The 22,402-nt window shown below is 46.6% G+C and overlaps 1 protein-coding gene across 5 annotated transcripts in view; it reads right to left on the bottom strand.

The window, feature by feature from the left end:
• Positions 1 to 22,402, bottom strand: part of M1AP (meiosis 1 associated protein) — a 209,066-nt gene that overhangs the window by 5,173 nt on the left and 181,491 nt on the right. The window lies entirely within an intron of this gene.

Raw genomic sequence — 22,402 nt, 5'->3', positions numbered from 1 at the left:
TTCAAAATGTTGTTCGTTTGCATGGTATTCCTGAGAATATCGTTTCTGACAGAGGGACCCAATTCGTGTCTAGATTTTGGCGGGCATTCTGTGCTAGGATGGGCATAGATTTATCTTTTTCGTCCGCTTTCCATCCTCAGACGAATGGCCAGACCGAGCGGATTAATCAGACCCTGGAGACATATCTGAGGTGTTTTGTGTCTGCTGACCAGGATGATTGGGTTGCTTTTTTGCCATTGGCGGAGTTCGCTCTCAATAATCGGGCCAGCTCTGCCACTTTGGTGTCCCCGTTTTTCTGTAATTCGGGGTTTCATCCTCGATTTTCCTCTGGTCAGGTGGAATCTTCGGATTGTCCTGGAGTGGATGCTGTGGTGGAGAGATTGCATCAGATCTGGGGGCAGGTGGTGGACAATTTGAGGTTGTCCCAGGAGAAGACTCAGCTTTTTGCCAACCGCCACCGTCGTGTTGGTCCTCGGCTTTGTGTTGGGGATTTGGTGTGGTTGTCTTCTCGTTTTGTCCCTATGAGGGTCTCTTCTCCTAAGTTTAAGCCTCGGTTCATTGGTCCGTATAAGATATTGGAGATTCTTAACCCTGTTTCCTTCCGTTTGGACCTCCCTGCATCCTTTTCTATTCATAACGTTTTTCATCGGTCATTATTGCGCAGGTATGAGGTACCGGTTGTGCCTTCCGTTGAGCCTCCTGCTCCGGTGTTGGTTGAGGGTGAGTTGGAGTACGTTGTGGAGAAAATCTTAGACTCTCGTGTTTCCAGACGGAGACTCCAGTATCTGGTCAAGTGGAAGGGATACGGCCAGGAGGATAATTCTTGGGTGAATGCATCTGATGTTCATGCCTCTGATCTGGTTCGTGCCTTTCATAGGGCCCATCCTGATCGCCCTGGTGGTTCTGGTGAGGGTTCGGTGCCCCCTCCTTGAGGGGGGGGTACTGTTGTGAATTTGGATTCTGGGCTCCCCCGGTGGCTACTGGTGGAATTGAACTGGTGTCTTCATCTTCTCTGTTCACCTGTTCCCATCAAGATGTGGGAGTCGCTATATAACCTTGCTGCTCTGTTAGTTGCTTGCCGGTCAACAATGTTATCAGAAGCCTCTCTGTGCTTGTTCCTGCTCCTAGACAACTACTAGATAAGTTGGACTCTTGTCCATGTTTGTTTTTGCATTTTGGTTCCAGTTCACAGCTGTAGTTTCGTTACTGTGTCTGGAATGCTCTTGTGAACAGGAATTGCCACTCTGGTGTTATGAGTTAATGCCAGAGTTTTAAAGTAATTTCTGGATGGTGTTTTTGATTAGGGTTTTCAGCTGACCATGAAAGTGTCCTTTCTGTCTTCTGCTATGTAGTAAGTGGACCTCAAATTTGCTAAACCTATTTTCATACTACGTTTGTTATTTCATCTTAATTCACCGCCAATACATGTGGGGGGCCTCTGTCTCCTTTTGGGGTATTTCTCTAGAGGTGAGCTAGGACTAATATTTTCCTCTGCTAGCATTATTTAGTCCTCCGGCTGGTGCTGGGCATCTAGAATCAACGTAGGCATGCTACCCGGCCACTGCTAGTTGTGTGTTAGGTTTAGTTCATGGTCAGCTCAGTTCCCATCTTCCAAGAGCTAGTTCCTATATATGCTTATGCTATGATCTCTTGCCATTGAGATCATGACACTATTTGTTCTGTCCAAAACTCCCACCCCCTAGGGTAAAGCCTGAGCCTGCTGCCCCAACCATGACTCACTGTTGGGATGGGGGTCTTCTGCTAATGACCGATGTTAGTTTTGCACCTTCTGGATTTATGGCCACAAAGTTTCCCCTCGGTCTCATCAGACAGAACACAATTCCTGCTTGTGGCTGATGTGATGGAGGTTTTGGTAAAACACAGCAAGGCTTGCTTGTTTTTCTGGGTAAGAAAAACTTCCCATCATGCCTCTGACACCACAGGCCAGACATATAATTACGGGAGATTGTTGCCATATGCAGGATACCATCACGACTGGCCAGAAATTCCCGCAGTTCCTTTAATGTTATTGTTGGAAACCTCCCTTTCTTTTTGTCATCAATTTATGAGGAACGTCTTGTTCTCGGTAACGTCACTGTTATGCCAAATCTAAGCCCATTCTTGAAGACATCTCCAGTGTCCATCCTCTATCCAATGCCTTCAAAATTAATTTGTCCCTTCTCTTGACTGACAACTTTGAACAGTGAGATCCTTGCTGTGTTGTCAGCTGTTTACGGACCAGAAAATATCAGGAAAATCCGCGTAGAGCAGCGTCAATTTCTCTGGGGTTAATCAGAATCGCTGTAAATGACGGCAGCCGAGCGCTGACTACTGTGTAACATGGGAGAATGTGACAGTCTGAGTATGAGCACAACCACAGCCCTGATTATGATGGTATTCACATTTAGGCTACGTGCACATGCTGCAGATTGTACGCGTTTTTGCAGCGTTTTTTCACCACGAAATCGCACACAACACAGCCCATTAAATTCAATGGGATTCCGCAATGCTGTGCTAATGCTGAGTATTTTTCCACGGCGGAATCGCATCATGGCAAAATACGCAGCATGCTCATTCTTTGTGCGGAATCGCGTCGATTCCACACACTTATGAATACATTGATCTTACTTCCCGCATGTGGCTATGCCCACCATGTGCAAAGTAAGCGGATCATGTGCAGATGGTACACGGGTGTGGAGGAGAGGATACTATCCTCCAGGCCCTGGGTACCATATCCCCGTTAAAAAAAAATAATTAAAATAAAAAATAGTATGGGTGGGTGGATGACAAACTCACATTTAGTGGCCAGTGTCAGGCAGCTGCTACAAAGGCAAATTAAACAATGGGAGGCATTAAAAGAGGCATAGATGCTCATGAGAACATAATTTTACCTCTATACAAGTCACTAGTTCGACCACACTTAGAATACTGTGCACAGTTCTGGTCTCCGGTGTATAAGAAAGACATAGCTGAACTAGAGCGGGTGCAGAGAAGAGCGACCAAGGTTATTAGAGGACTGGGGGGTCTGCAATACCAAGATAGGTTATTACACTTAGGGCTATTTAGTTTGGAAAAACGAAGACTAATAGGGCGTTGATCCAGGGAACTAGTCTGATTGCCGTATGTGGAGTCGGGAAGGAATTTTTTTCCCCAATGTGGAGCTTACTATTTGCCACATGGGTTTTTTTTTGCCTTCCTCTGGATGAACATGTTAGGGCATGTTAGGTTAGGCTATGGGTTGAACTAGATGGACTTAAAGTCTTCCTTCAACCTTAATAACTATGTTATACACTCACCTTCCGGCGGCCCCCGGATCCAGCACAGGCCTGTTGTGAAATTGGATTTTGGGCTCCCCCGGTGGCCACTGGTGGAATTGAACTGGTGTGCATCATCCTCTCTGTTCACCTGTTTCCATCAGGATGTGGGAGTCGCTATTTAGCCTTGCTCCTCTGTCACTTCCATGCCGGTCAACATTGTAATCAGAAGCCTTTCTGTGCATGTTCCTGCTGCTAGACAACTCCCAGCTAAGTTGGACTTTAGTCCTTGTTTGTTTTTGCATTTTGTTCCAGTTCACAGCTGTAGTTTCGTTTCTGTGTCTGGAAAGCTCTTGTGATCTGAAATTGCCACTCTGATGTTATGAGTTAATACTAGAGTCTTAAAGTAATTTCAGGATGTGTTTTGATAGGGTTTTCAGCTGACCATGAAAGTGCCCTTTCTGTCTTCCTGCTATCTAGTAAGCGGACCTCAATTTTGCTAAACCTATTTTCATACTACGTTTGTCATTTCATCTAAAATCACCGCCAATATTTGTGGGGGCCTCTGTCTGCCTTTCGGGGAAATTTCTCTAGAGGTGAGCCAGGACTATATTTTCCTCTGCCAGGATTAGTTAGTCCTCCGGCCGGCGCTGGGCGTCTAGGGATAAAACGCAGGCTACGCTACCCGGCTACTGTTAGTTGTGCGGCAGGTTTAGTTCATGGTCAGTTTAGTTTCCATCCTTCCAAGAGCTAGTTCTTATGTTTGCTGGGCTATGTTCTCTTGCCATTGAGAACCATAACAGTTTGACCGGCCACAAAGGGTTAAATTAATTGACAGAGAAAGGAGAGAAAAGAGAAGTCTGCTGAAGATTTTTTATTTTTTTTTTCTCCTTCAGTTCTGAGTGTGCTTGTAATTGAATCTCTTGCAAGTCTGCCTATATTGCAGCCTTTCTCTCTCTCTCTCCTTCTAATCCTGGAATGGCTCTGTGTTCACCTGTTTAAAATGGATATTCAGAGTTTAGCTGCAGGTTTGAATAATCTCACCACGAAAGTTCAAAATTTACAAGATTTTGTTGTTCATGTTCCTATATCTGAACCTAGAATTCCTTTGCCTGAATTTTTCTCGGGGAATAGATCTTGCTTTCAAAATTTCAAAAATAATTGCAAGTTGTTTTTGTCCCTGAAATCTCGCTCTGCTGGAGATCCTGCTCAGCAGGTCAGGATTGTGATTTCCTTGCTCCGGGGCGACCCTCAGGATTGGACTTTTGCATTGGCTCCAGGGGATCCTGCGTTGCTCAATGTGGATGCGTTTTTTCTGGCCTTGGGGTTGCTTTATGAGGAACCTCAGTTAGAACTTCAGGCGGAAAAGGCCTTGATGTCCCTATCTCAGGGGCAAGACGATGCTGAAATATACTGCCAGAAATTCCGTAAATGGGCTGTGCTTACTCAGTGGAATGAGTGCGCCCTGGCGGCGAATTTCAGAGAGGGTCTCTCTGATGCCATTAAGGATGTTATGGTGGGGTTCCCTGTGCCTGCGGGTCTGAATGAGTCCATGACAATGGCTATCCAGATCGATAGGCGTCTGCGGGAGCGCAAACCTGTGCACCATTTGGCGGTGTCTACTGAGAAGACGCCAGAGAATATGCAATGTGATAGAATTCTGTCCAGAAGTGAACGGCAGAATTTTAGACGAAAAAATGGGTTGTGCTTCTATTGCGGTGATTCAACTCATGTTATATCAGCATGCTCTAAGCGTACTAAGAAGCTTGATAAGTCTGTTTCAATTGGCACTTTACAGTCTAAGTTTATTCTATCTGTGACCCTGATTTGTTCTTTATCATCTATTACCGCGGATGCCTATGTCGACTCTGGCGCCGCTTTGAGTCTTATGGATTGGTCCTTTGCCAAACGCTGTGGGTATGATTTGGAGCCTCTTGAAACTCCTATACCCCTGAAGGGGATTGACTCCACCCCATTGGCTAGTAATAAACCACAATACTGGACACAAGTAACTATGCGTATTAATCCGGATCACCAGGAGATTATTCGCTTCCTTGTGTTGTATAATCTACATGATGTGTTGGTGCTTGGATTGCCATGGCTGCAATCTAATAACCCAGTCCTCGACTGGAAAGCAATGTCTGTGTTAAGCTGGGGATGTCAGGGGACTCATGGGGACGTACCTTTGGTTTCCATTTCGTCATCTATTCCCTCTGAGATTCCGGAATTTTTATCTGATTATCGTGACGTTTTTGAGGAGCCTAAAATTGGTTCACTACCTCCGCACAGAGAGTGCGATTGTACAATAGATCTGATTCCGGGCAGTAAGTTTCCAAAGGGTCGTTTATTTAACCTATCTGTGCCTGAACATGCTGCTATGCGGGAATATATTAAGGAGTCCTTGGAAAAGGGACATATTCGTCCTTCGTCATCTCCCTTAGGAGCCGGTTTTTTCTTTGTATCTAAAAAAGATGGCTCTTTGAGGCCGTGTATTGATTATCGGCTTTTGAATAAAATCACGGTTAAATATCAGTATCCTTTGCCACTGCTTACTGATTTGTTTGCTCGAATAAAGGGGGCCAAGTGGTTCTCTAAGATTGATCTTCGTGGGGCGTATAATTTAGTGCGAATTAAGCAGGGGGATGAGTGGAAAACCGCATTTAATACGCCTGAGGGCCATTTTGAGTATTTAGTAATGCCTTTTGGTCTTTCAAATGCCCCTTCAGTCTTTCAGTCCTTTATGCATGACATTTTCCGTGAATATTTGGATAAATTTTTGATTGTGTATCTGGATGATATTTTGATTTTTTCGGATGACTGGGACTCTCATGTCCAACAGGTCAGGAGGGTTTTTCAGGTTTTGCGCTCTAATTCCTTGTGTGTAAAGGGTTCTAAGTGCGTTTTTGGGGTTCAAAAGATTTCATTTTTGGGGTACATTTTTTCCCCCTCTTCCATTGAGATGGACCCTGTCAAGGTTCAGGCTATTTGTGATTGGACGCAACCCTCTTCTCTTAAGAGCCTTCAGAAGTTTTTGGGCTTTGCTAATTTTTATCGTCGATTTATAACTGGTTTTTCTGATGTCGCTAAACCGTTGACTGATTTGACTAAGAAGGGTGCTGATGTTGCTGAATGGTCCCCTGCGGCTGTGGAGGCCTTTCGGGAGCTTAAGCGCCGCTTTTCTTCCGCCCCTGTATTGCGTCAGCCTGATGTTGCTCTTCCTTTTCAGGTTGAGGTCGACGCTTCAGAAATCGGAGCTGGGGCGGTTTTGTCGCAGAAAAGTTCCGACTGCTCCGTGATGAGGCCTTGTGCGTTCTTTTCTCGTAAGTTTTCGCCCGCTGAGCGAAATTATGATATTGGTAATCGGGAGCTCTTGGCTATGAAGTGGGCTTTTGAGGAGTGGCGTCATTGGCTTGAGGGGGCTAGACATCAGGTGGTGGTATTGACCGACCACAAGAATTTGATTTATCTTGAGTCCGCCAGGCGCCTGAATCCTAGACAGGCGCGCTGGTCGTTATTTTTCTCTCGGTTTAATTTTGTGGTTTCTTACCTACCGGGTTCTAAAAATGTGAAGGCGGATGCCCTTTCTAGGAGTTTTGAGCCTGATTCCCCTGGTAATTCTGAACCTACAGGTATCCTTAAGGATGGAGTGATATTGTCTGCTGTTTCCCCAGATTTGCGACGGGTCTTGCAGGAGTTTCAGGCGGATAGACCTGATCGTTGCCCGCCTGGTAGATTGTTTGTTCCTGATGATTGGACCAGTAGAGTCATCTCGGAGGTCCATTCTTCTGCGTTAGCAGGTCATCCTGGAATCTTTGGTACCAGGGATTTGGTGGCTAGGTCCTTCTGGTGGCCTTCCCTGTCGCGAGATGTGCGAGGTTTTGTGCAGTCTTGTGATGTTTGTGCTCGGGCCAAGCCTTGTTGTTCTCGGGCTAGTGGATTGTTGTTATCCTTGCCTATTCCAAAGAGGCCTTGGACTCACATCTCCATGGATTTTATTTCTGATCTCCCTGTTTCTCAGAAGATGTCTGTCATCTGGGTGGTGTGTGACCGTTTTTCTAAGATGGTCCATTTGGTTCCCTTGCCTAAATTGCCTTCCTCATCCGAGCTGGTTCCTCTGTTTTTTCAAAATGTGGTGCGCTTGCATGGTATTCCGGAGAATATCGTTTCTGACAGGGGAACCCAATTCGTGTCTAGATTTTGGCGAGCGTTCTGTGCTAGGATGGGCATTGATTTGTCTTTTTCGTCTGCTTTCCACCCTCAGACTAATGGCCAGACCGAGCGAACTAATCAAACTTTGGAGACTTATTTGAGGTGTTTTGTGTCTGCGGATCAGGATGATTGGGTTGCCTTTTTGCCCTTGGCGGAGTTTGCCCTCAATATTCGGGCTAGTTCTGCCACCTTGGTTTCTCCTTTCTTCTGTAATTCGGGGTTTCATCCTCGTTTCTCTTCCGGTCAGGTGGAGTCTTCGGATTGTCCTGGAGTGGATGCTGTGGTGGAGAGGTTGCATCAGATTTGGGGGCATGTGGTGGACAATTTGAAGTTGTCCCAGGAGAAGACTCAGCATTTTGCCAACCGCCGTCGTCGTGTTGGTCCTCGTCTTTGTGTTGGGGACTTGGTGTGGTTGTCTTCTCGTTTTGTCCCTACGAAGGTTTCTTCTCCTAAGTTTAAGCCTCGGTTCATCGGCCCGTACAAGATATTGGAGATTCTTAACCCTGTGTCCTTTCGTTTGGACCTCCCTGCATCTTTTTCTATTCATAATGTCTTCCATCGGTCATTGTTGCGCAGGTATGAGGTTCCTGTTGTGCCTTCCGTTGAGCCTCCTGCTCCGGTGTTGGTTGAGGGTGAGTTGGAGTACGTTGTCGAGAAGATCTTGGACTCCCGTGTTTCCAGACGGAGACTTCAGTATCTGGTCAAGTGGAAGGGCTACGGTCAGGAGGATAACTCTTGGGTGACAGCCTCTGATGTTCATGCCTCCGATTTTGTCCGTGCCTTTCATAGGGCTCATCCTGATCGCCCTGGTGGTTCTGGTGAGGGTTCGGTGCCCCCTCCTTGAGGGGGGGGGTACTGTTGTGAATTTGGTTTCTGGGCTCCCCCGGTGGTTTCTGGTGGTACTGCACTTATGTGCTTCATCTCCTCTGTTCACCTGTTTCCATCAGGATGTGGGAGTTGTCTATTTAGCCTTGCTCCTCAGTCATTTCTATGCCGGCCAACAATGTTACCAGAAGCCTTTCTGTTGCATGTTCCTGCTCCTAGACTACTATCAGCTAAGTTGGACTTTGAGTCCTAAGTTTGTTTTGCATTTTTGTTCCAGTTCTCTGTGTTTGAATATTTCTGAGGCTGGAAGCTCTTGTGAGCTGAAATTGCCACTCTGGTGTCATGAGTTGATATTAGAGTCTTAAAGTAATTTCAGGATGGTGTTTTGAAAGGGTTTTCAGCTGACTGTGTAGTTCCCTTTTCTGTCTTCCTACTATCTAGTAAGCGGACCTCAATTTGCTAAACCTATCTTCATACTTCGTATGTCAATTTCCTCTAAAATCACCGACACTATATGTGGGGGCTACTGTCTGCCTTTTGGGGAAAATTTCTCTAGAGGTAAGCCAGGTCTGTATTTTCCTCTGCTAGGGTCAGTCAGTTCTCCGGCTGGCGCTGGGCGTCTAGGGATAAAATGTAGGCACGCTACCCGGCCACTGTTAGTTGTGCGGTAGGTTTAGCTCACAGTCAGCTCGAGTTCCCATCTTCCAAGAGCTAGTCCTTTGTATGCTTTACTACAGTCTCTTGCCATTGAGAACCATGACAGTTTGGCCGGCCAAGGGTTAAAATAATTGGCAGAAGAAAGGAGAGAAAAGAAGTCTGCAGAGAATTTTTTTTTTTTTTTCCCGAGTTTGCTCATTAGTTGATTCACTAGCATCTCTGATTACTGCAGCCTTCGTCTCTCTCTCCTTCTAATCCTTGAATGGTTTTGATTTCAGCTGATTAATATGGATCCTCAGAGTTTAGCTATAGGTTTGGATAATCTCGCTGGGAAGGTTCAAAGTTTACAGGATTTTGTTATTCATGCTCCTATATCTGAACCTAGAATTCCTTTACCTGAATTTTTCTCCGGGGATAGATCTCGCTTCCAGAATTTCAAACATAATTGTAAATTGTTTTTGTCTCTGAGATCTCGCTCCGCTGGAGATCCTGCACAGCAGGTCAGGATTGTAATTTCCTTGCTCCGGGGCGACCCTCAGGACTGGGCATTTGCTTTGACACCAGGGGATCCTGCGTTGCTCAATGTGGATGCGTTTTTCCTGGCTTTGGGGCTGCTTTATGAGGAACCTCATTTAGAGATTCAGGCTGAAAAAGCCTTAATGGCCCTGTCTCAAGGGCAAGATGAGGCTGAAATATACTGCCAAAAATTTCGTAAGTGGTCTGTGCTTACTCAGTGGAATGAGTGCGCCCTGGCGGCGAATTTCAGAGAGGGTCTCTCTGATGCCATTAAGGATGTTATGGTGGGGTTCCCTGTGCCTACAGGTCTGAATGAGTCCATGACAATGGCTATTCAGATTGATCGGCGTTTGCGGGAGCGCAAACCTGTGCACCATTTGGCGGTGTCTACTGAGAAGGCGCCAGAGATTATGCAATGTGATAGAATTCTGTCCAGAAGCGAACGACAGAATTTTAGGCGAAAAAATGGGTTATGCTTCTATTGTGGTGATTCAACTCATGTTATATCAGCATGCTCTAAACGTACTAAGAAGGTTGATAAGTCTGTTTCAATTGGCACTTTACAGTCTAAGTTTATTCTATCTGTGACCCTGATTTGCTCTTTATCGTCTATTACCGCGGACGCCTATGTCGACTCTGGCGCCGCTTTGAGTCTTATGGATTGGTCCTTTGCCAAACGCTGTGGGTTTGATTTAGAGCCTCTGGAAGTTTCTATACCTCTGAAGGGTATTGACTCCACGCCATTGGCTAGTAATAAACCACAATACTGGACACAAGTAACTATGCGTATTAATCCGGATCACCAGGAGATTATTCGCTTCCTTGTGTTGTATAATCTACATGATGTGTTGGTGCTTGGATTGCCATGGCTGCAATCTAATAACCCAGTCCTCGACTGGAAAGCAATGTCTGTGTTAAGCTGGGGATGTCAGGGGACTCATGGGGACGTACCTTTGGTTTCCATTTCGTCATCTATTCCCTCTGAGATTCCGGAATTTTTATCTGATTATCGTGACGTTTTTGAGGAGCCTAAAATTGGTTCACTACCTCCGCACAGAGAGTGCGATTGTACAATAGATCTGATTCCGGGCAGTAAGTTTCCAAAGGGTCGTTTATTTAACCTATCTGTGCCTGAACATGCTGCTATGCGGGAATATATTAAGGAGTCCTTGGAAAAGGGACATATTCGTCCTTCGTCATCTCCCTTAGGAGCCGGTTTTTTCTTTGTATCTAAAAAAGATGGCTCTTTGAGGCCGTGTATTGATTATCGGCTTTTGAATAAAATCACGGTTAAATATCAGTATCCTTTGCCACTGCTTACTGATTTGTTTGCTCGAATAAAGGGGGCCAAGTGGTTCTCTAAGATTGATCTTCGTGGGGCGTATAATTTAGTGCGAATTAAGCAGGGGGATGAGTGGAAAACCGCATTTAATACGCCTGAGGGCCATTTTGAGTTTTTAGTAATGCCTTTTGGTCTTTCAAATGCCCCTTCAGTCTTTCAGTCCTTTATGCATGACATTTTCCGTGAATATTTGGATAAATTTTTGATTGTGTATCTGGATGATATTTTGATTTTTTCGGATGACTGGGACTCTCATGTCCAACAGGTCAGGAGGGTTTTTCAGGTTTTGCGCTCTAATTCCTTGTGTGTAAAGGGTTCTAAGTGCGTTTTTGGGGTTCAAAAGATTTCGTTTTTGGGGTACATTTTTTCCCCCTCTTCCATTGAGATGGACCCTGTCAAGGTTCAGGCTATTTGTGATTGGACGCAACCCTCTTCTCTTAAGAGCCTTCAGAAGTTTTTGGGCTTTGCTAATTTTTATCGTCGATTTATAACTGGTTTTTCTGATGTCGCTAAACCGTTGACTGATTTGACTAAGAAGGGTGCTGATGTTGCTGAATGGTCCCCTGCGGCTGTGGAGGCCTTTCGGGAGCTTAAGCGCCGCTTTTCTTCCGCCCCTGTATTGCGTCAGCCTGATGTTGCTCTTCCTTTTCAGGTTGAGGTCGACGCTTCAGAAATCGGAGCTGGGGCGGTTTTGTCGCAGAAAAGTTCCGACTGCTCCGTGATGAGGCCTTGTGCGTTCTTTTCTCGTAAGTTTTCGCCCGCTGAGCGAAATTATGATATTGGTAATCGGGAGCTCTTGGCTATGAAGTGGGCTTTTGAGGAGTGGCGTCATTGGCTTGAGGGGGCTAGACATCAGGTGGTGGTATTGACCGACCACAAGAATTTGATTTATCTTGAGTCCGCCAGGCGCCTGAATCCTAGACAGGCGCGCTGGTCGTTATTTTTCTCTCGGTTTAATTTTGTGGTTTCTTACCTACCGGGTTCTAAAAATGTGAAGGCGGATGCCCTTTCTAGGAGTTTTGAGCCTGATTCCCCTGGTAATTCTGAACCTACAGGTATCCTTAAGGATGGAGTGATATTGTCTGCTGTTTCCCCAGATTTGCGACGGGTCTTGCAGGAGTTTCAGGCGGATAGACCTGATCGTTGCCCGCCTGGTAGATTGTTTGTTCCTGATGATTGGACCAGTAGAGTCATCTCGGAGGTCCATTCTTCTGCGTTAGCAGGTCATCCTGGAATCTTTGGTACCAGGGATTTGGTGGCTAGGTCCTTCTGGTGGCCTTCCCTGTCGCGAGATGTGCGAGGTTTTGTGCAGTCTTGTGATGTTTGTGCTCGGGCCAAGCCTTGTTGTTCTCGGGCTAGTGGATTGTTGTTATCCTTGCCTATTCCAAAGAGGCCTTGGACTCACATCTCCATGGATTTTATTTCTGATCTCCCTGTTTCTCAGAAGATGTCTGTCATCTGGGTGGTGTGTGACTGTTTTTCTAAAATGGTCCATTTGGTTCCCTTGCCTAAATTGCCTTCCTCATCCGAGCTGGTTCCTCTGTTTTTTCAAAATGTGGTGCGCTTGCATGGTATTCCGGAGAATATCGTTTCTGACAGGGGAACCCAATTCGTGTCTAGATTTTGGCGAGCGTTCTGTGCTAGGATGGGCATTGATTTGTCTTTTTCGTCTGCTTTCCACCCTCAGACTAATGGCCAGACCGAGCGAACTAATCAAACTTTGGAGACTTATTTGAGGTGTTTTGTGTCTTCGGATCAGGATGATTGGGTTGCCTTTTTGCCCTTGGCGGAGTTTGCCCTCAATAATCGGGCTAGTTCTGCCACCTTGGTTTCTCCTTTCTTCTGTAATTCGGGGTTTCATCCTCGTTTCTCTTCCGGTCAGGTGGAGTCTTCGGATTGTCCTGGAGTGGATGCTGTGGTGGAGAGGTTGCATCAGATTTGGGGGCATGTGGTGGACAATTTGAAGTTGTCCCAGGAGAAGACTCAGCATTTTGCCAACCGCCGTCGTCGTGTTGGTCCTCGTCTTTGTGTTGGGGACTTGGTGTGGTTGTCTTCTCGTTTTGTCCCTACGAAGGTTTCTTCTCCTAAGTTTAAGCCTCGGTTCATCGGCCCGTACAAGATATTGGAGATTCTTAACCCTGTGTCCTTTCGTTTGGACCTCCCTGCATCTTTTTCTATTCATAATGTCTTCCATCGGTCATTGTTGCGCAGGTATGAGGTACCGGTTGTGCCTTCCGTTGAGCCTCCTGCTCCGGTGTTGGTTGAGGGTGAGTTGGAGTACGTTGTCGAGAAGATCTTGGACTCCCGTGTTTCCAGACGGAGACTTCAGTATCTGGTCAAGTGGAAGGGCTACGGTCAGGAGGATAACTCTTGGGTGACAGCCTCTGATGTTCATGCCTCCGATTTGGTCCGTGCCTTTCATAGGGCTCATCCTGATCGCCCTGGTGGTTCTGGTGAGGGTTCGGTGCCCCCTCCTTGAGGGGGGGGTACTGTTGTGAATTTGGTTTCTGGGCTCCCCCGGTGGTTTCTGGTGGTACTGCACTTATGTGCTTCATCTCCTCTGTTCACCTGTTTCCATCAGGATGTGGGAGTTGTCTATTTAGCCTTGCTCCTCAGTCATTTCTATGCCGGCCAACAATGTTACCAGAAGCCTTTCTGTTGCATGTTCCTGCTCCTAGACTACTATCAGCTAAGTTGGACTTTGAGTCCTAAGTTTGTTTTGCATTTTTGTTCCAGTTCTCTGTGTTTGAATATTTCTGAGGCTGGAAGCTCTTGTGAGCTGAAATTGCCACTCTGGTGTCATGAGTTGATATTAGAGTCTTAAAGTAATTTCAGGATGGTGTTTTGAAAGGGTTTTCAGCTGACTGTGTAGTTCCCTTTTCTGTCTTCCTACTATCTAGTAAGCGGACCTCAATTTGCTAAACCTATCTTCATACTTCGTATGTCAATTTCCTCTAAAATCACCGACATTATATGTGGGGGCTACTGTCTGCCTTTTGGGGAAAATTTCTCTAGAGGTAAGCCAGGTCTGTATTTTCCTCTGCTAGGGTCAGTCAGTTCTCCGGCTGGCGCTGGGCGTCTAGGGATAAAACGTAGGCACGCTACCCGGCCACTGTTAGTTGTGCGGTAGGTTTAGCTCACAGTCAGCTCGAGTTCCCATCTTCCAAGAGCTAGTCCTTTGTATGCTTTACTACGGTCTCTTGCCATTGAGAACCATGACAGCTTTGTCAATGAATGCACTGATACTATGTTATGTTCCCAGCAATATTTTTCTGGCTGGTCCGAGGTGGCATCCATTTTTCTTTGATCTCTGGAGAAGTTTTGGCATGTGCTGTGGCATTTTAGGAGCAGGATGATTCTTTGATGCACTCTCAACCATTTTTCCAGTGCGTCTTCTGCGTTTGATGGACTGGGTCGTGTTTTCTCAGCTGCCAATTCCATACTGTGGCTCAGACAAGCGACTTCTTCTGGTTAACATTATGCCATCCAGTTCTGTACCATCTGTACCAAGGACGCTCTCCTGGCCATCTTCCACGCCGGCTTACCAGTCAGGTAAGCAATGAACTCACTAGTAGAGATTTGCCATCCTCCCTTGAGGACTCCATTCCCTTTACCACTTGATTGGACTTGCATTTTAAAGAATGGTTTAGGGAAAAAACTTGGATTACCGTGTGCCACATCATTGAGCGTCTTCAAAATCTCCTCCCATAATGTTCGCCCTGTAAACCTTGGAGATTAGTCAGAACAGATTACACACTTAATAGTCCTCTGCCTGTACGCACACTGGCCGGTGACCGGATCATGCAGCGTTATTTTACTGTGCTAAAGCAAGGAAATGTGCGATACATGAAATGTGAATAGCATTATGGCTTGTGAAATCTATGAAAAAACACATGAGATGCTTAGCACAAGACTTGGCCAAAAATTGTGAGCCCATCCACCAAACGTCAAGGTAATCTCAAATCTAATGGGTACCTGACCTGACTGCCTAGTGTGAACACTTACCTCTGGCTAATAACATGGTAAAGCCTGCATTTATAGGAAGGTCGGAACCAACTGTGTTTGGATGTAATTAAAATCACAGCATGGTGAAGGGCGGGGCGTTCAAGTCAGAAAAGTAGGAATTAGTCCTACAGGTAAGTATGTTTCCAGGAGTCCATCATGACAGCACCACCAGGAGGTTGTCCTTCTTATCCTTGATAGGGAAAGGAAACACAGAAGAGGTTAAATAGCCCCTCCCCACCTCCACCCCTCAGTGATTTTTCCAAGTACCGCACCAGGATGGATGCAACTATTTTATTGAAATTCCTTCTACACATGTTTATATCACATATAAGACAGGAACTCAAGGGAGGGTATATAAGGGGTGCTGTCATGATGGACTCCTGGAAACATACTTACCGGTAGGACTAATTCCTACTTTCCAGGACGTCCCTCCTGACAGCACCACCAGGAGAAATACCAAATAACTCATTTTTTAGGGCGAGATTACAGCCTGGAGGACTTTCCTCCCAAATGTAGTCTGTTGATTCACAGTTACATCTAACTTATAATGTCTACAAAAGGTATTTGACCTCGACCATGTTGCAGCTTTGCATATTTGGTCCATAGAAGCCCCAGCGCTTTCTGCCCATGAGGCTGAGATTGCTCTCAATGAATGCGCCTTGAGGCTTTCTGGAGGAGTTCTTCCTGCCGAGATATAGGCTGCCGTGATGGTAGATTTGATCCATCTTGCTAGAGTAGCTTTGGATGCTTTTTTCCCTTTGTTCTTTCCGGCCATCTGGATGAAGAGGTTAGAGTCAATCCTCCAACTATCTGTGATCTCCAAGTAGTGTAGAATTGTCCTTTTTACATCTAGAGCGTGAAGAAACCGCTCCTTGTCATTACTGAAGTTCTGGCAGAATGTAGGCAGAACAATTTCTTGACTTCTGTGGAAGTCTGAAACCACTTTAGGAAGGAAACCGGTATTTAGTTTAAGGATGATACAGTCATCCTGGACCTTTAAGTATGGATGTTTAATAGAGAAAGATTGGATTTCACCAACGCGACGCGCTGATGTTATTGCCACTAGGAAGAGAGCACTAAATGTTACAGTTCTCAGGTCTGCTTGAGCTAATGGCTCATATGGTTCCTTACAAAGTTAATTTAGCACTAAGTTTAGGTCCCAGGGAGGCACTGAACTGCGTATTGTAGGCCTAAGTCTCTGAATGGCCCTGACGAACCTCACTATCCATGGATGGGAGGCTAGCTGGAAGTCATAGAAGGAACTGAGGGCCGAGATCTGTACCTTCAGTTTACTAGGCCTCAGAACTTTATCGAACCCCGACTGGAGAAAGTCTAGAATTTTTGGAATATTTGGACCGTGAGAGAACGATACGGGAACTGTACTCTGAGAGCAGAACTTTTTCCATATCTTTCTGTATTATGCGGCAGTTACCGGTTTTCTACTGTTTTGAATAGTAGCAATGACTGGCTCCGAGAGGCCTTTTGATCTTAGGATCTCTTTTTCAGGATTCATGCTGCTAACTGTAGTAGGCCCGGGTCGTGATGGACTAGGGGCCCTTGAGACAAAAGGTCCGGTACCGCTGGTAGATGGATTGGATCCTCCCAGGAATCTTCTTTAGTAGAGGAAACCAGCTCCTTTTGGGCCAGTAAGGGGCTATTAAGATAACTGATGTCTGGCTCTCCTGAACCTTCCTCAATACTCTCGGTATTAGGGCCAATGGAGGAAAAGCGTAAGCCAACTTCATGTCCCAGTTCTGAGCCAGTGCATCTATTCCTGATGGCCTGTTTCCTGGGTTTAGTGAGAAGAATCTTTCTGTCTTTGCGTTCTTCCCTGAGGCGAATAGATCTACTTCCGGGAAGCCCCAAAGTTGGGTTATTTGGAGGAAGATTTGTTCGTTTAAGGACCATTCTGTAGGACATAGTCTCTGTCTGCTTCGGAAGTCGGCTACCTGGATTTTGGTTCCCTTCAGGTGCACTGCCGTTATTGATCTGACTGTCTGTTCTGCCCAAGAGAATATTGTGTCTGATAGGTCTTGTAAGTGGCGATGCTTTGGATCTCCTTGGTGAAGTAGAAAGGCTACTGTTGTCGAGTTGTCTGAAAAGACACGGATGTGTTGGTCTTTTAACTTTCCCTGGAATGCCTTTAAGGCCTCCCAGACTGCCCTGAGTTCTCTGTAATTTGAAGACCTGCTTTGTACTGATAGAGGCCAAGTCCCCTGGGAGTAATTCTCTTCTATGTGGGCTCCCCAGCCGCTGTGACTTGCATCTGTAGTGATGTTTACACACGGAGATGTTCTCCAAGGCCTTCCTTTCTCGAGATTTTTTGTTATGGTCCACCATGACAGTGAACTTTTTGTATCTAGGGATAATCGTATTTTGTTGTCCAGGGTTACGTCCCTGCCGTCTCAAAGTGAGAGGATCTCTTGCTGCAGGGGTCTTGAGTGATATTGGCTCCACTGGACGCTGGAAATGCAAGAGGTCATCAAGCCCAATACCCGCATGGCCTTCCTTATGGATGTTTGCTTCTGCTTTTGTAACTTTTGGATTTCTTTTTTGAATGACTCCTGCTTGTGATGAGGGAGGTATGTATGTTCCTGAACTGAGTCTAGGATTACCTGTTGTGAATTCTGTTGTGGGTTCTGCTCTTGGGCTCCCTCCGGTGGTTATAAGTGGTAGTGCTGCTGTTTGTCCTTCACAGCAGTCATCAGGTGCGTCCACTTCGGACGGGGCTATTTAGTCTGGCTTCACCCTTTAGTGAGTGCCAGTTGTTCATTGTTTCTGGAGGATTCTCATCCCTTCCTGGTCGCTCCTGCTTGCAGTTCATTTCTACAAGATAAGTTCTGCTTGTTTTTCTGCCCACATGTTGTGGGCCTCATTGTTCAGTGCATTGCATGTTTTTTCTTGCCCAGCTTTATCTGTGTAAGGATTTATGCAGCCAAGCTGGAATCTCTGGAGAGGCAGATTTACCCTCCATGTCTTTAGTTAGATGTGGAGTTTTTGTATTATCTGTGGTGGACATTTCATAGTATTTTTATACTGACCGCATAGTTCTCTGTCCTATCTTTTCTATTTAGCTAGAAGTGGCCTCCTTTGCTAAATTCTGTTTTCAGCCTGTGTATGTTTTTTCCTCTCCTCTCACAGTCAATATTTGTGGGGGGCTGCCTATCCTTTCGGAATTTTCTCTGAGGCAAGATAGTTTTCCCTTTTCTATCTATACGGTTAATTAGTCCTCCGGCTGTGTCGAGGTGTCTAGGATTGGTAGGTACATCCCACGGCTACTTCTAGTTGCGGTGTTAAGTCCAGGGTCTGCGGTCAGTACAGTTACCACATTCTCCAGAGTACGTCTCATGCCGCTCCTAGGCCACCAGATCATAACAATTACCCCAAGAAATGATTTCCTCGTTTCGGGTTTGAGGCTTGACTTTTTGGAGTTTATTAGCCATCCTAGCTTTTCCAGGAGTGAAATAGTTGTTGATAAGTTCTCTTCCATCTGTTGTGGAGAGTCTGCTATGAGTAGGATGTCGTCCAGATAAGGGACGGTGAGTATCCCTTTTTCTCTCAAGAACGCCATCACTTCTGCCATGAGTTTGGTGAATACTCTGGGAGCAGACGAGATGCCGAATGGCAGACATGTGAACTGATAGTGTATAATTTGGCCCTGGTCTATTATGACGAATCTGAGATACTGTTGGTGTGAGGCGGAGATGGGAACCTGATAATAGGCACTTTTTAGATCTAATGTGCTCATTACTGATCCTTTCTGGATCAGAGGTATTGCAGATTTGAGGGATTCCATTTTGAATTGTTTGTAAGTAACTGACCGATTCAGAGGTTTTAGGTTTATGATCGTACGGAATTCTCCGCTTCGTTTTTTTTTTTTTATGGAGAATAGACTCGAATAGTGTCCTCTGAACCTCTGGGCATGGGGTACCGGAATTATGGCTTTTATCTGGATAAGTTCTTGAATATCCTTTAGAAGCCTCTGCTGAACCGATAAAGACTGGGTCTGAGTTAGGCAAAATCTTTTGGGAGGTGTTTGGCTGAACTCTATTTTGTACCCTCGTTCTATCAAACTTAGGATCCATGGGTTCTGAGTGATGTTTTGCCAACCCTGTAGGAAGTACTGAAGCCTTCCACCCACTAGGTTGGCGTCATTGTTTATTAGTTTTTGATTTTTGGTCCTGAAAGGTACCCCTGCCTCTACCACTTTTCGGGTAGCTCCATCTTCGGCCCTTCCCTTTCCCTCTATAGTCTTGCCTGGGATGGAATCGAGACCTACGAAAGGACGGCGTGTTTTTCGGTTTTTCTTCCGGGAAACCCTTTTTCTGATCCGCTGCTTTTTCAAGCAATTCATCCAATACCGGACCGAAGACATGAAGGCCAGAGAAGGGTATTGAACACAGTTTATTCTTTGACTGTGTATCACCGGACCATGATCTGAGCCATAGAGCTCTTCTTGCTGCATTAGATAAGGCATTGTTTCTTGCAGCAAACCGCACTGACTCTGCCGAAACATCGGCCATAAAGTCTGTTGCTATCTTCAGGAGTGGTAAAGATTTTAGGATCTCGTCTCTAGGCGTTTTATTATTAATCTGGGTCTCTAGTTTTTCTACCCACAGAGACATTGACCTGGCAACTGAGGTGGCCGCAATATTGGTCTTCATGATAGCGGCTGAAGCTTCCCAGGCCTTTTTGAGGAGATCTTCAGATCTTTTGTCCATAGGATACAGGTATATCCACTTTAGGAACGGATTCCCAGATTTTGGTCTCCTCTGGATCAAAGGGCAGACGATATTTGAAATCTCTTGGGACTATCAGTTTTTTCCCTACATTACCCCATTCTTCCAAGATCATTTCTTGAATATGGCGATTTACGGGAAACACTCTGCTTCTATGAGCTCTGAGCCCCCCAAACATCTCGTCTTGGATTGTAAGGGGTTCCGTGGCCTCCTCTACCCTCATGGTATCTCTGACGGCTTGTAGTAATGTCTCTGTGTGTTCAGAAGAAAATAGATATCTCTTCTTTTCCTCTGGGAGGATATTTGAAGAGCATTCTCCCTCCATGGAATCGGATACGGAGTAAGCTGAAAGCTCCCCTTCTTCTGAACTAAGATCCTGCTCCCACCTAGGTCTCTTAGGGCGGGGAGATTCGACTGGCAACAGTGCCGATACTGTGGACTGTACTTCCTCTCTGATCATAGTTTTTATACTATCCAGAAGGGAAGTCTGTTCTCCTTTAAGCAGTCCTGCCATACATTTATCACACACTTTCTTCCCATGTCCCTCTTGTAGCCTATTGGAGCATAGAGGGCATTTACTTTTTCTGCGCTTTTGGCCTGACGCTGGACGCTTGGAAGCCTCCTTATCCTGCAATAGATACAGAGAGGCCCTATAGCTTGTGTTGTAATATGTGATACAAACCCCTGTAGCATAGCGCCTACTACGTGTCTTGGGGAACACTCGCTTGGCAGCAGAATCAAAGCACTCGGGCACGGTTTTCTATCAAAAACAGTCTTTTCGGTTTATTTCACATAATGTAAACCACATCCACAGGAACTTGGTAACAGTTTGAACAAAGTCTGCATATATTCATCTTTACCACAATTCGACTCTTACCCCGGTCAGCATTATACACGGTTTTCAGACCGTTACCCGTTGGCAACCTTTATGGGTTCCTGGACACCCCTTGGCCTCCGAGGTGCCCATACACAATGTCTCTCACTCTGACCCCGGTCAGTGTCACACGGTTCCTTCCCGTTACCTGTTGGTGCCGCACAGGTTTCCCGGATCCCTCTTCTCCACAGAGGTATCCATCAGACGTTTCTCAGTCACACTGACTTCAGGTCAGTCCCAGGTCCTCAACACAGACCTCCCAGGTCTACGGTCTCCAGGTGCTTCCAGGACGACTCCACTCGCCGGAGCCTCCAACACCAACCGTCCGTGCTATGTCCAGCACGCAGGCTCTCCAGCCTGGAATGGTCACTGTGTGCTTCCAGGATGTCTGTCCCCACCTGGGACCGTCCAGCACACAGGCCACTTTGCAGTGTCCTGCCAGGACACACGGAAGTGTGTCCACCCTGACGGACACTTACCCACTAACACTCACATTCCACCATGTGCTCCACACACCTCCTTTACATAGGTGTAACCACACCCAGGTACCTGTCACATGGCTAGTCAGGTGAGCGTGACATCACAACAGGTCCTTGCACACCATAAATATGCCTCAATGCATATCTCAAGGAGCACACACACAGTGCCCCCTAGCTGCCACAGGGGTCGCTATACCACACCCCTTATGTATAACTTACATGATCGGGGGCGAGCTCTGAGGACAGGATCTCTGGACGATCTGCACCCTCCATCTCTCTAGGATCAGTGTGCAGTCAGATGTTCGTGATTAAATAGAACTCTTACCTGTCTTCAAATCATCTGATTCGTCCTCCTTCCGAGCTCAGCTGCCGGTGATCACTGCGGGTCTCTATGACGCCCACTGCTGCTGGGCGGGAATTTTCATTCTTCAGCTGTATGATACAGCCCGACGCCGACTTCCGGTGTCCCCGAGGCCACGAGATGCCCAGGAACGCCACCGGAAGTTCCCATAGGTGATTGCAGCGTCCTTGAAGCGGCGCGCCCCAGAGACGCGGCGCACTCGCCAGCGCGTCGCGCCCCGGTGATGCGGCACGCCCCAGAGACGCGGCGCGCCCCGAAGACGCGGCGCGCCCCGATGACGCAGCGCACCCCGATGACGCAGCGCACCCCGATGACGCAGCGCACCCCGATGACGCGGCACGCCCACTGTGCCCAATCCGAGGCACTCCCCGCAGGCCCAACCCGGCGCGCTCCCTGGCGTGTGTTGGGAGGATCACCGCCAGTATCAGGGTGCAGCAAAAAGGTGCAGAGCCCTCTGAAGAGGGATGCACCGGAGTCAGGAGCACAGCTCAACCGGCGCTGAGGGACCTCCAGCGGTGTCAGCGCTATTATGCGGAGTCCTGCTCCGCCTGCTCAGAGCCCTCGGGAGAGGGATGAGGCCGCTCCGGGAGCCCTGCTCGACCGGTTACCTGGAATCTTCAGCACGGTAAGCCGTGCCACTCTCCTCTGCGTCTGTCCCTGATAGGGACAGGAAAAACACTGAGGGGTGGAGGGGCTATTTAACCTCTTCTTCTTATCCTTGATAGGGACAGGAAACACAGGACAACCTCCTGGTGGTGCTGTCAGGAGGGACGTCCTGGAAAAATAGTACATAGTAAATATAGGAAAACTGACTGAACGGCAATCTAGTCTGAACTGGTGCATAACCAAAAAAGACATATAGCAAATAGATAAATGGCTACACTCAAATTTTACTGTGCTAAAGCAAAGGAACAGTTGGTTCCGACCTTCCTATAAATGCAGGCTTTACCATGTTATTAGCCATAGGTAAGTGTTCACACTAGGCAGACAGGTCATGTACCCATCCGATCTGAGATCACCTTGACGTTTGGTGGATGGGCTCACAATTTTTGGCCAAATCTTGTGCTAAGCTCATGTGTTTTTTCATAGATTTCACAAGCCATAATGCTATTCACATTTCATGTATCGCACATTTCCTTGC

Source organism: Ranitomeya variabilis, chromosome 1 (assembly GCF_051348905.1).
Source record: "Ranitomeya variabilis isolate aRanVar5 chromosome 1, aRanVar5.hap1, whole genome shotgun sequence".
In the NCBI taxonomy this organism is placed as follows: Eukaryota; Metazoa; Chordata; class Amphibia; order Anura; family Dendrobatidae; genus Ranitomeya; species Ranitomeya variabilis.
This window is presented reverse-complemented; position numbering and strand designations above follow the sequence as displayed.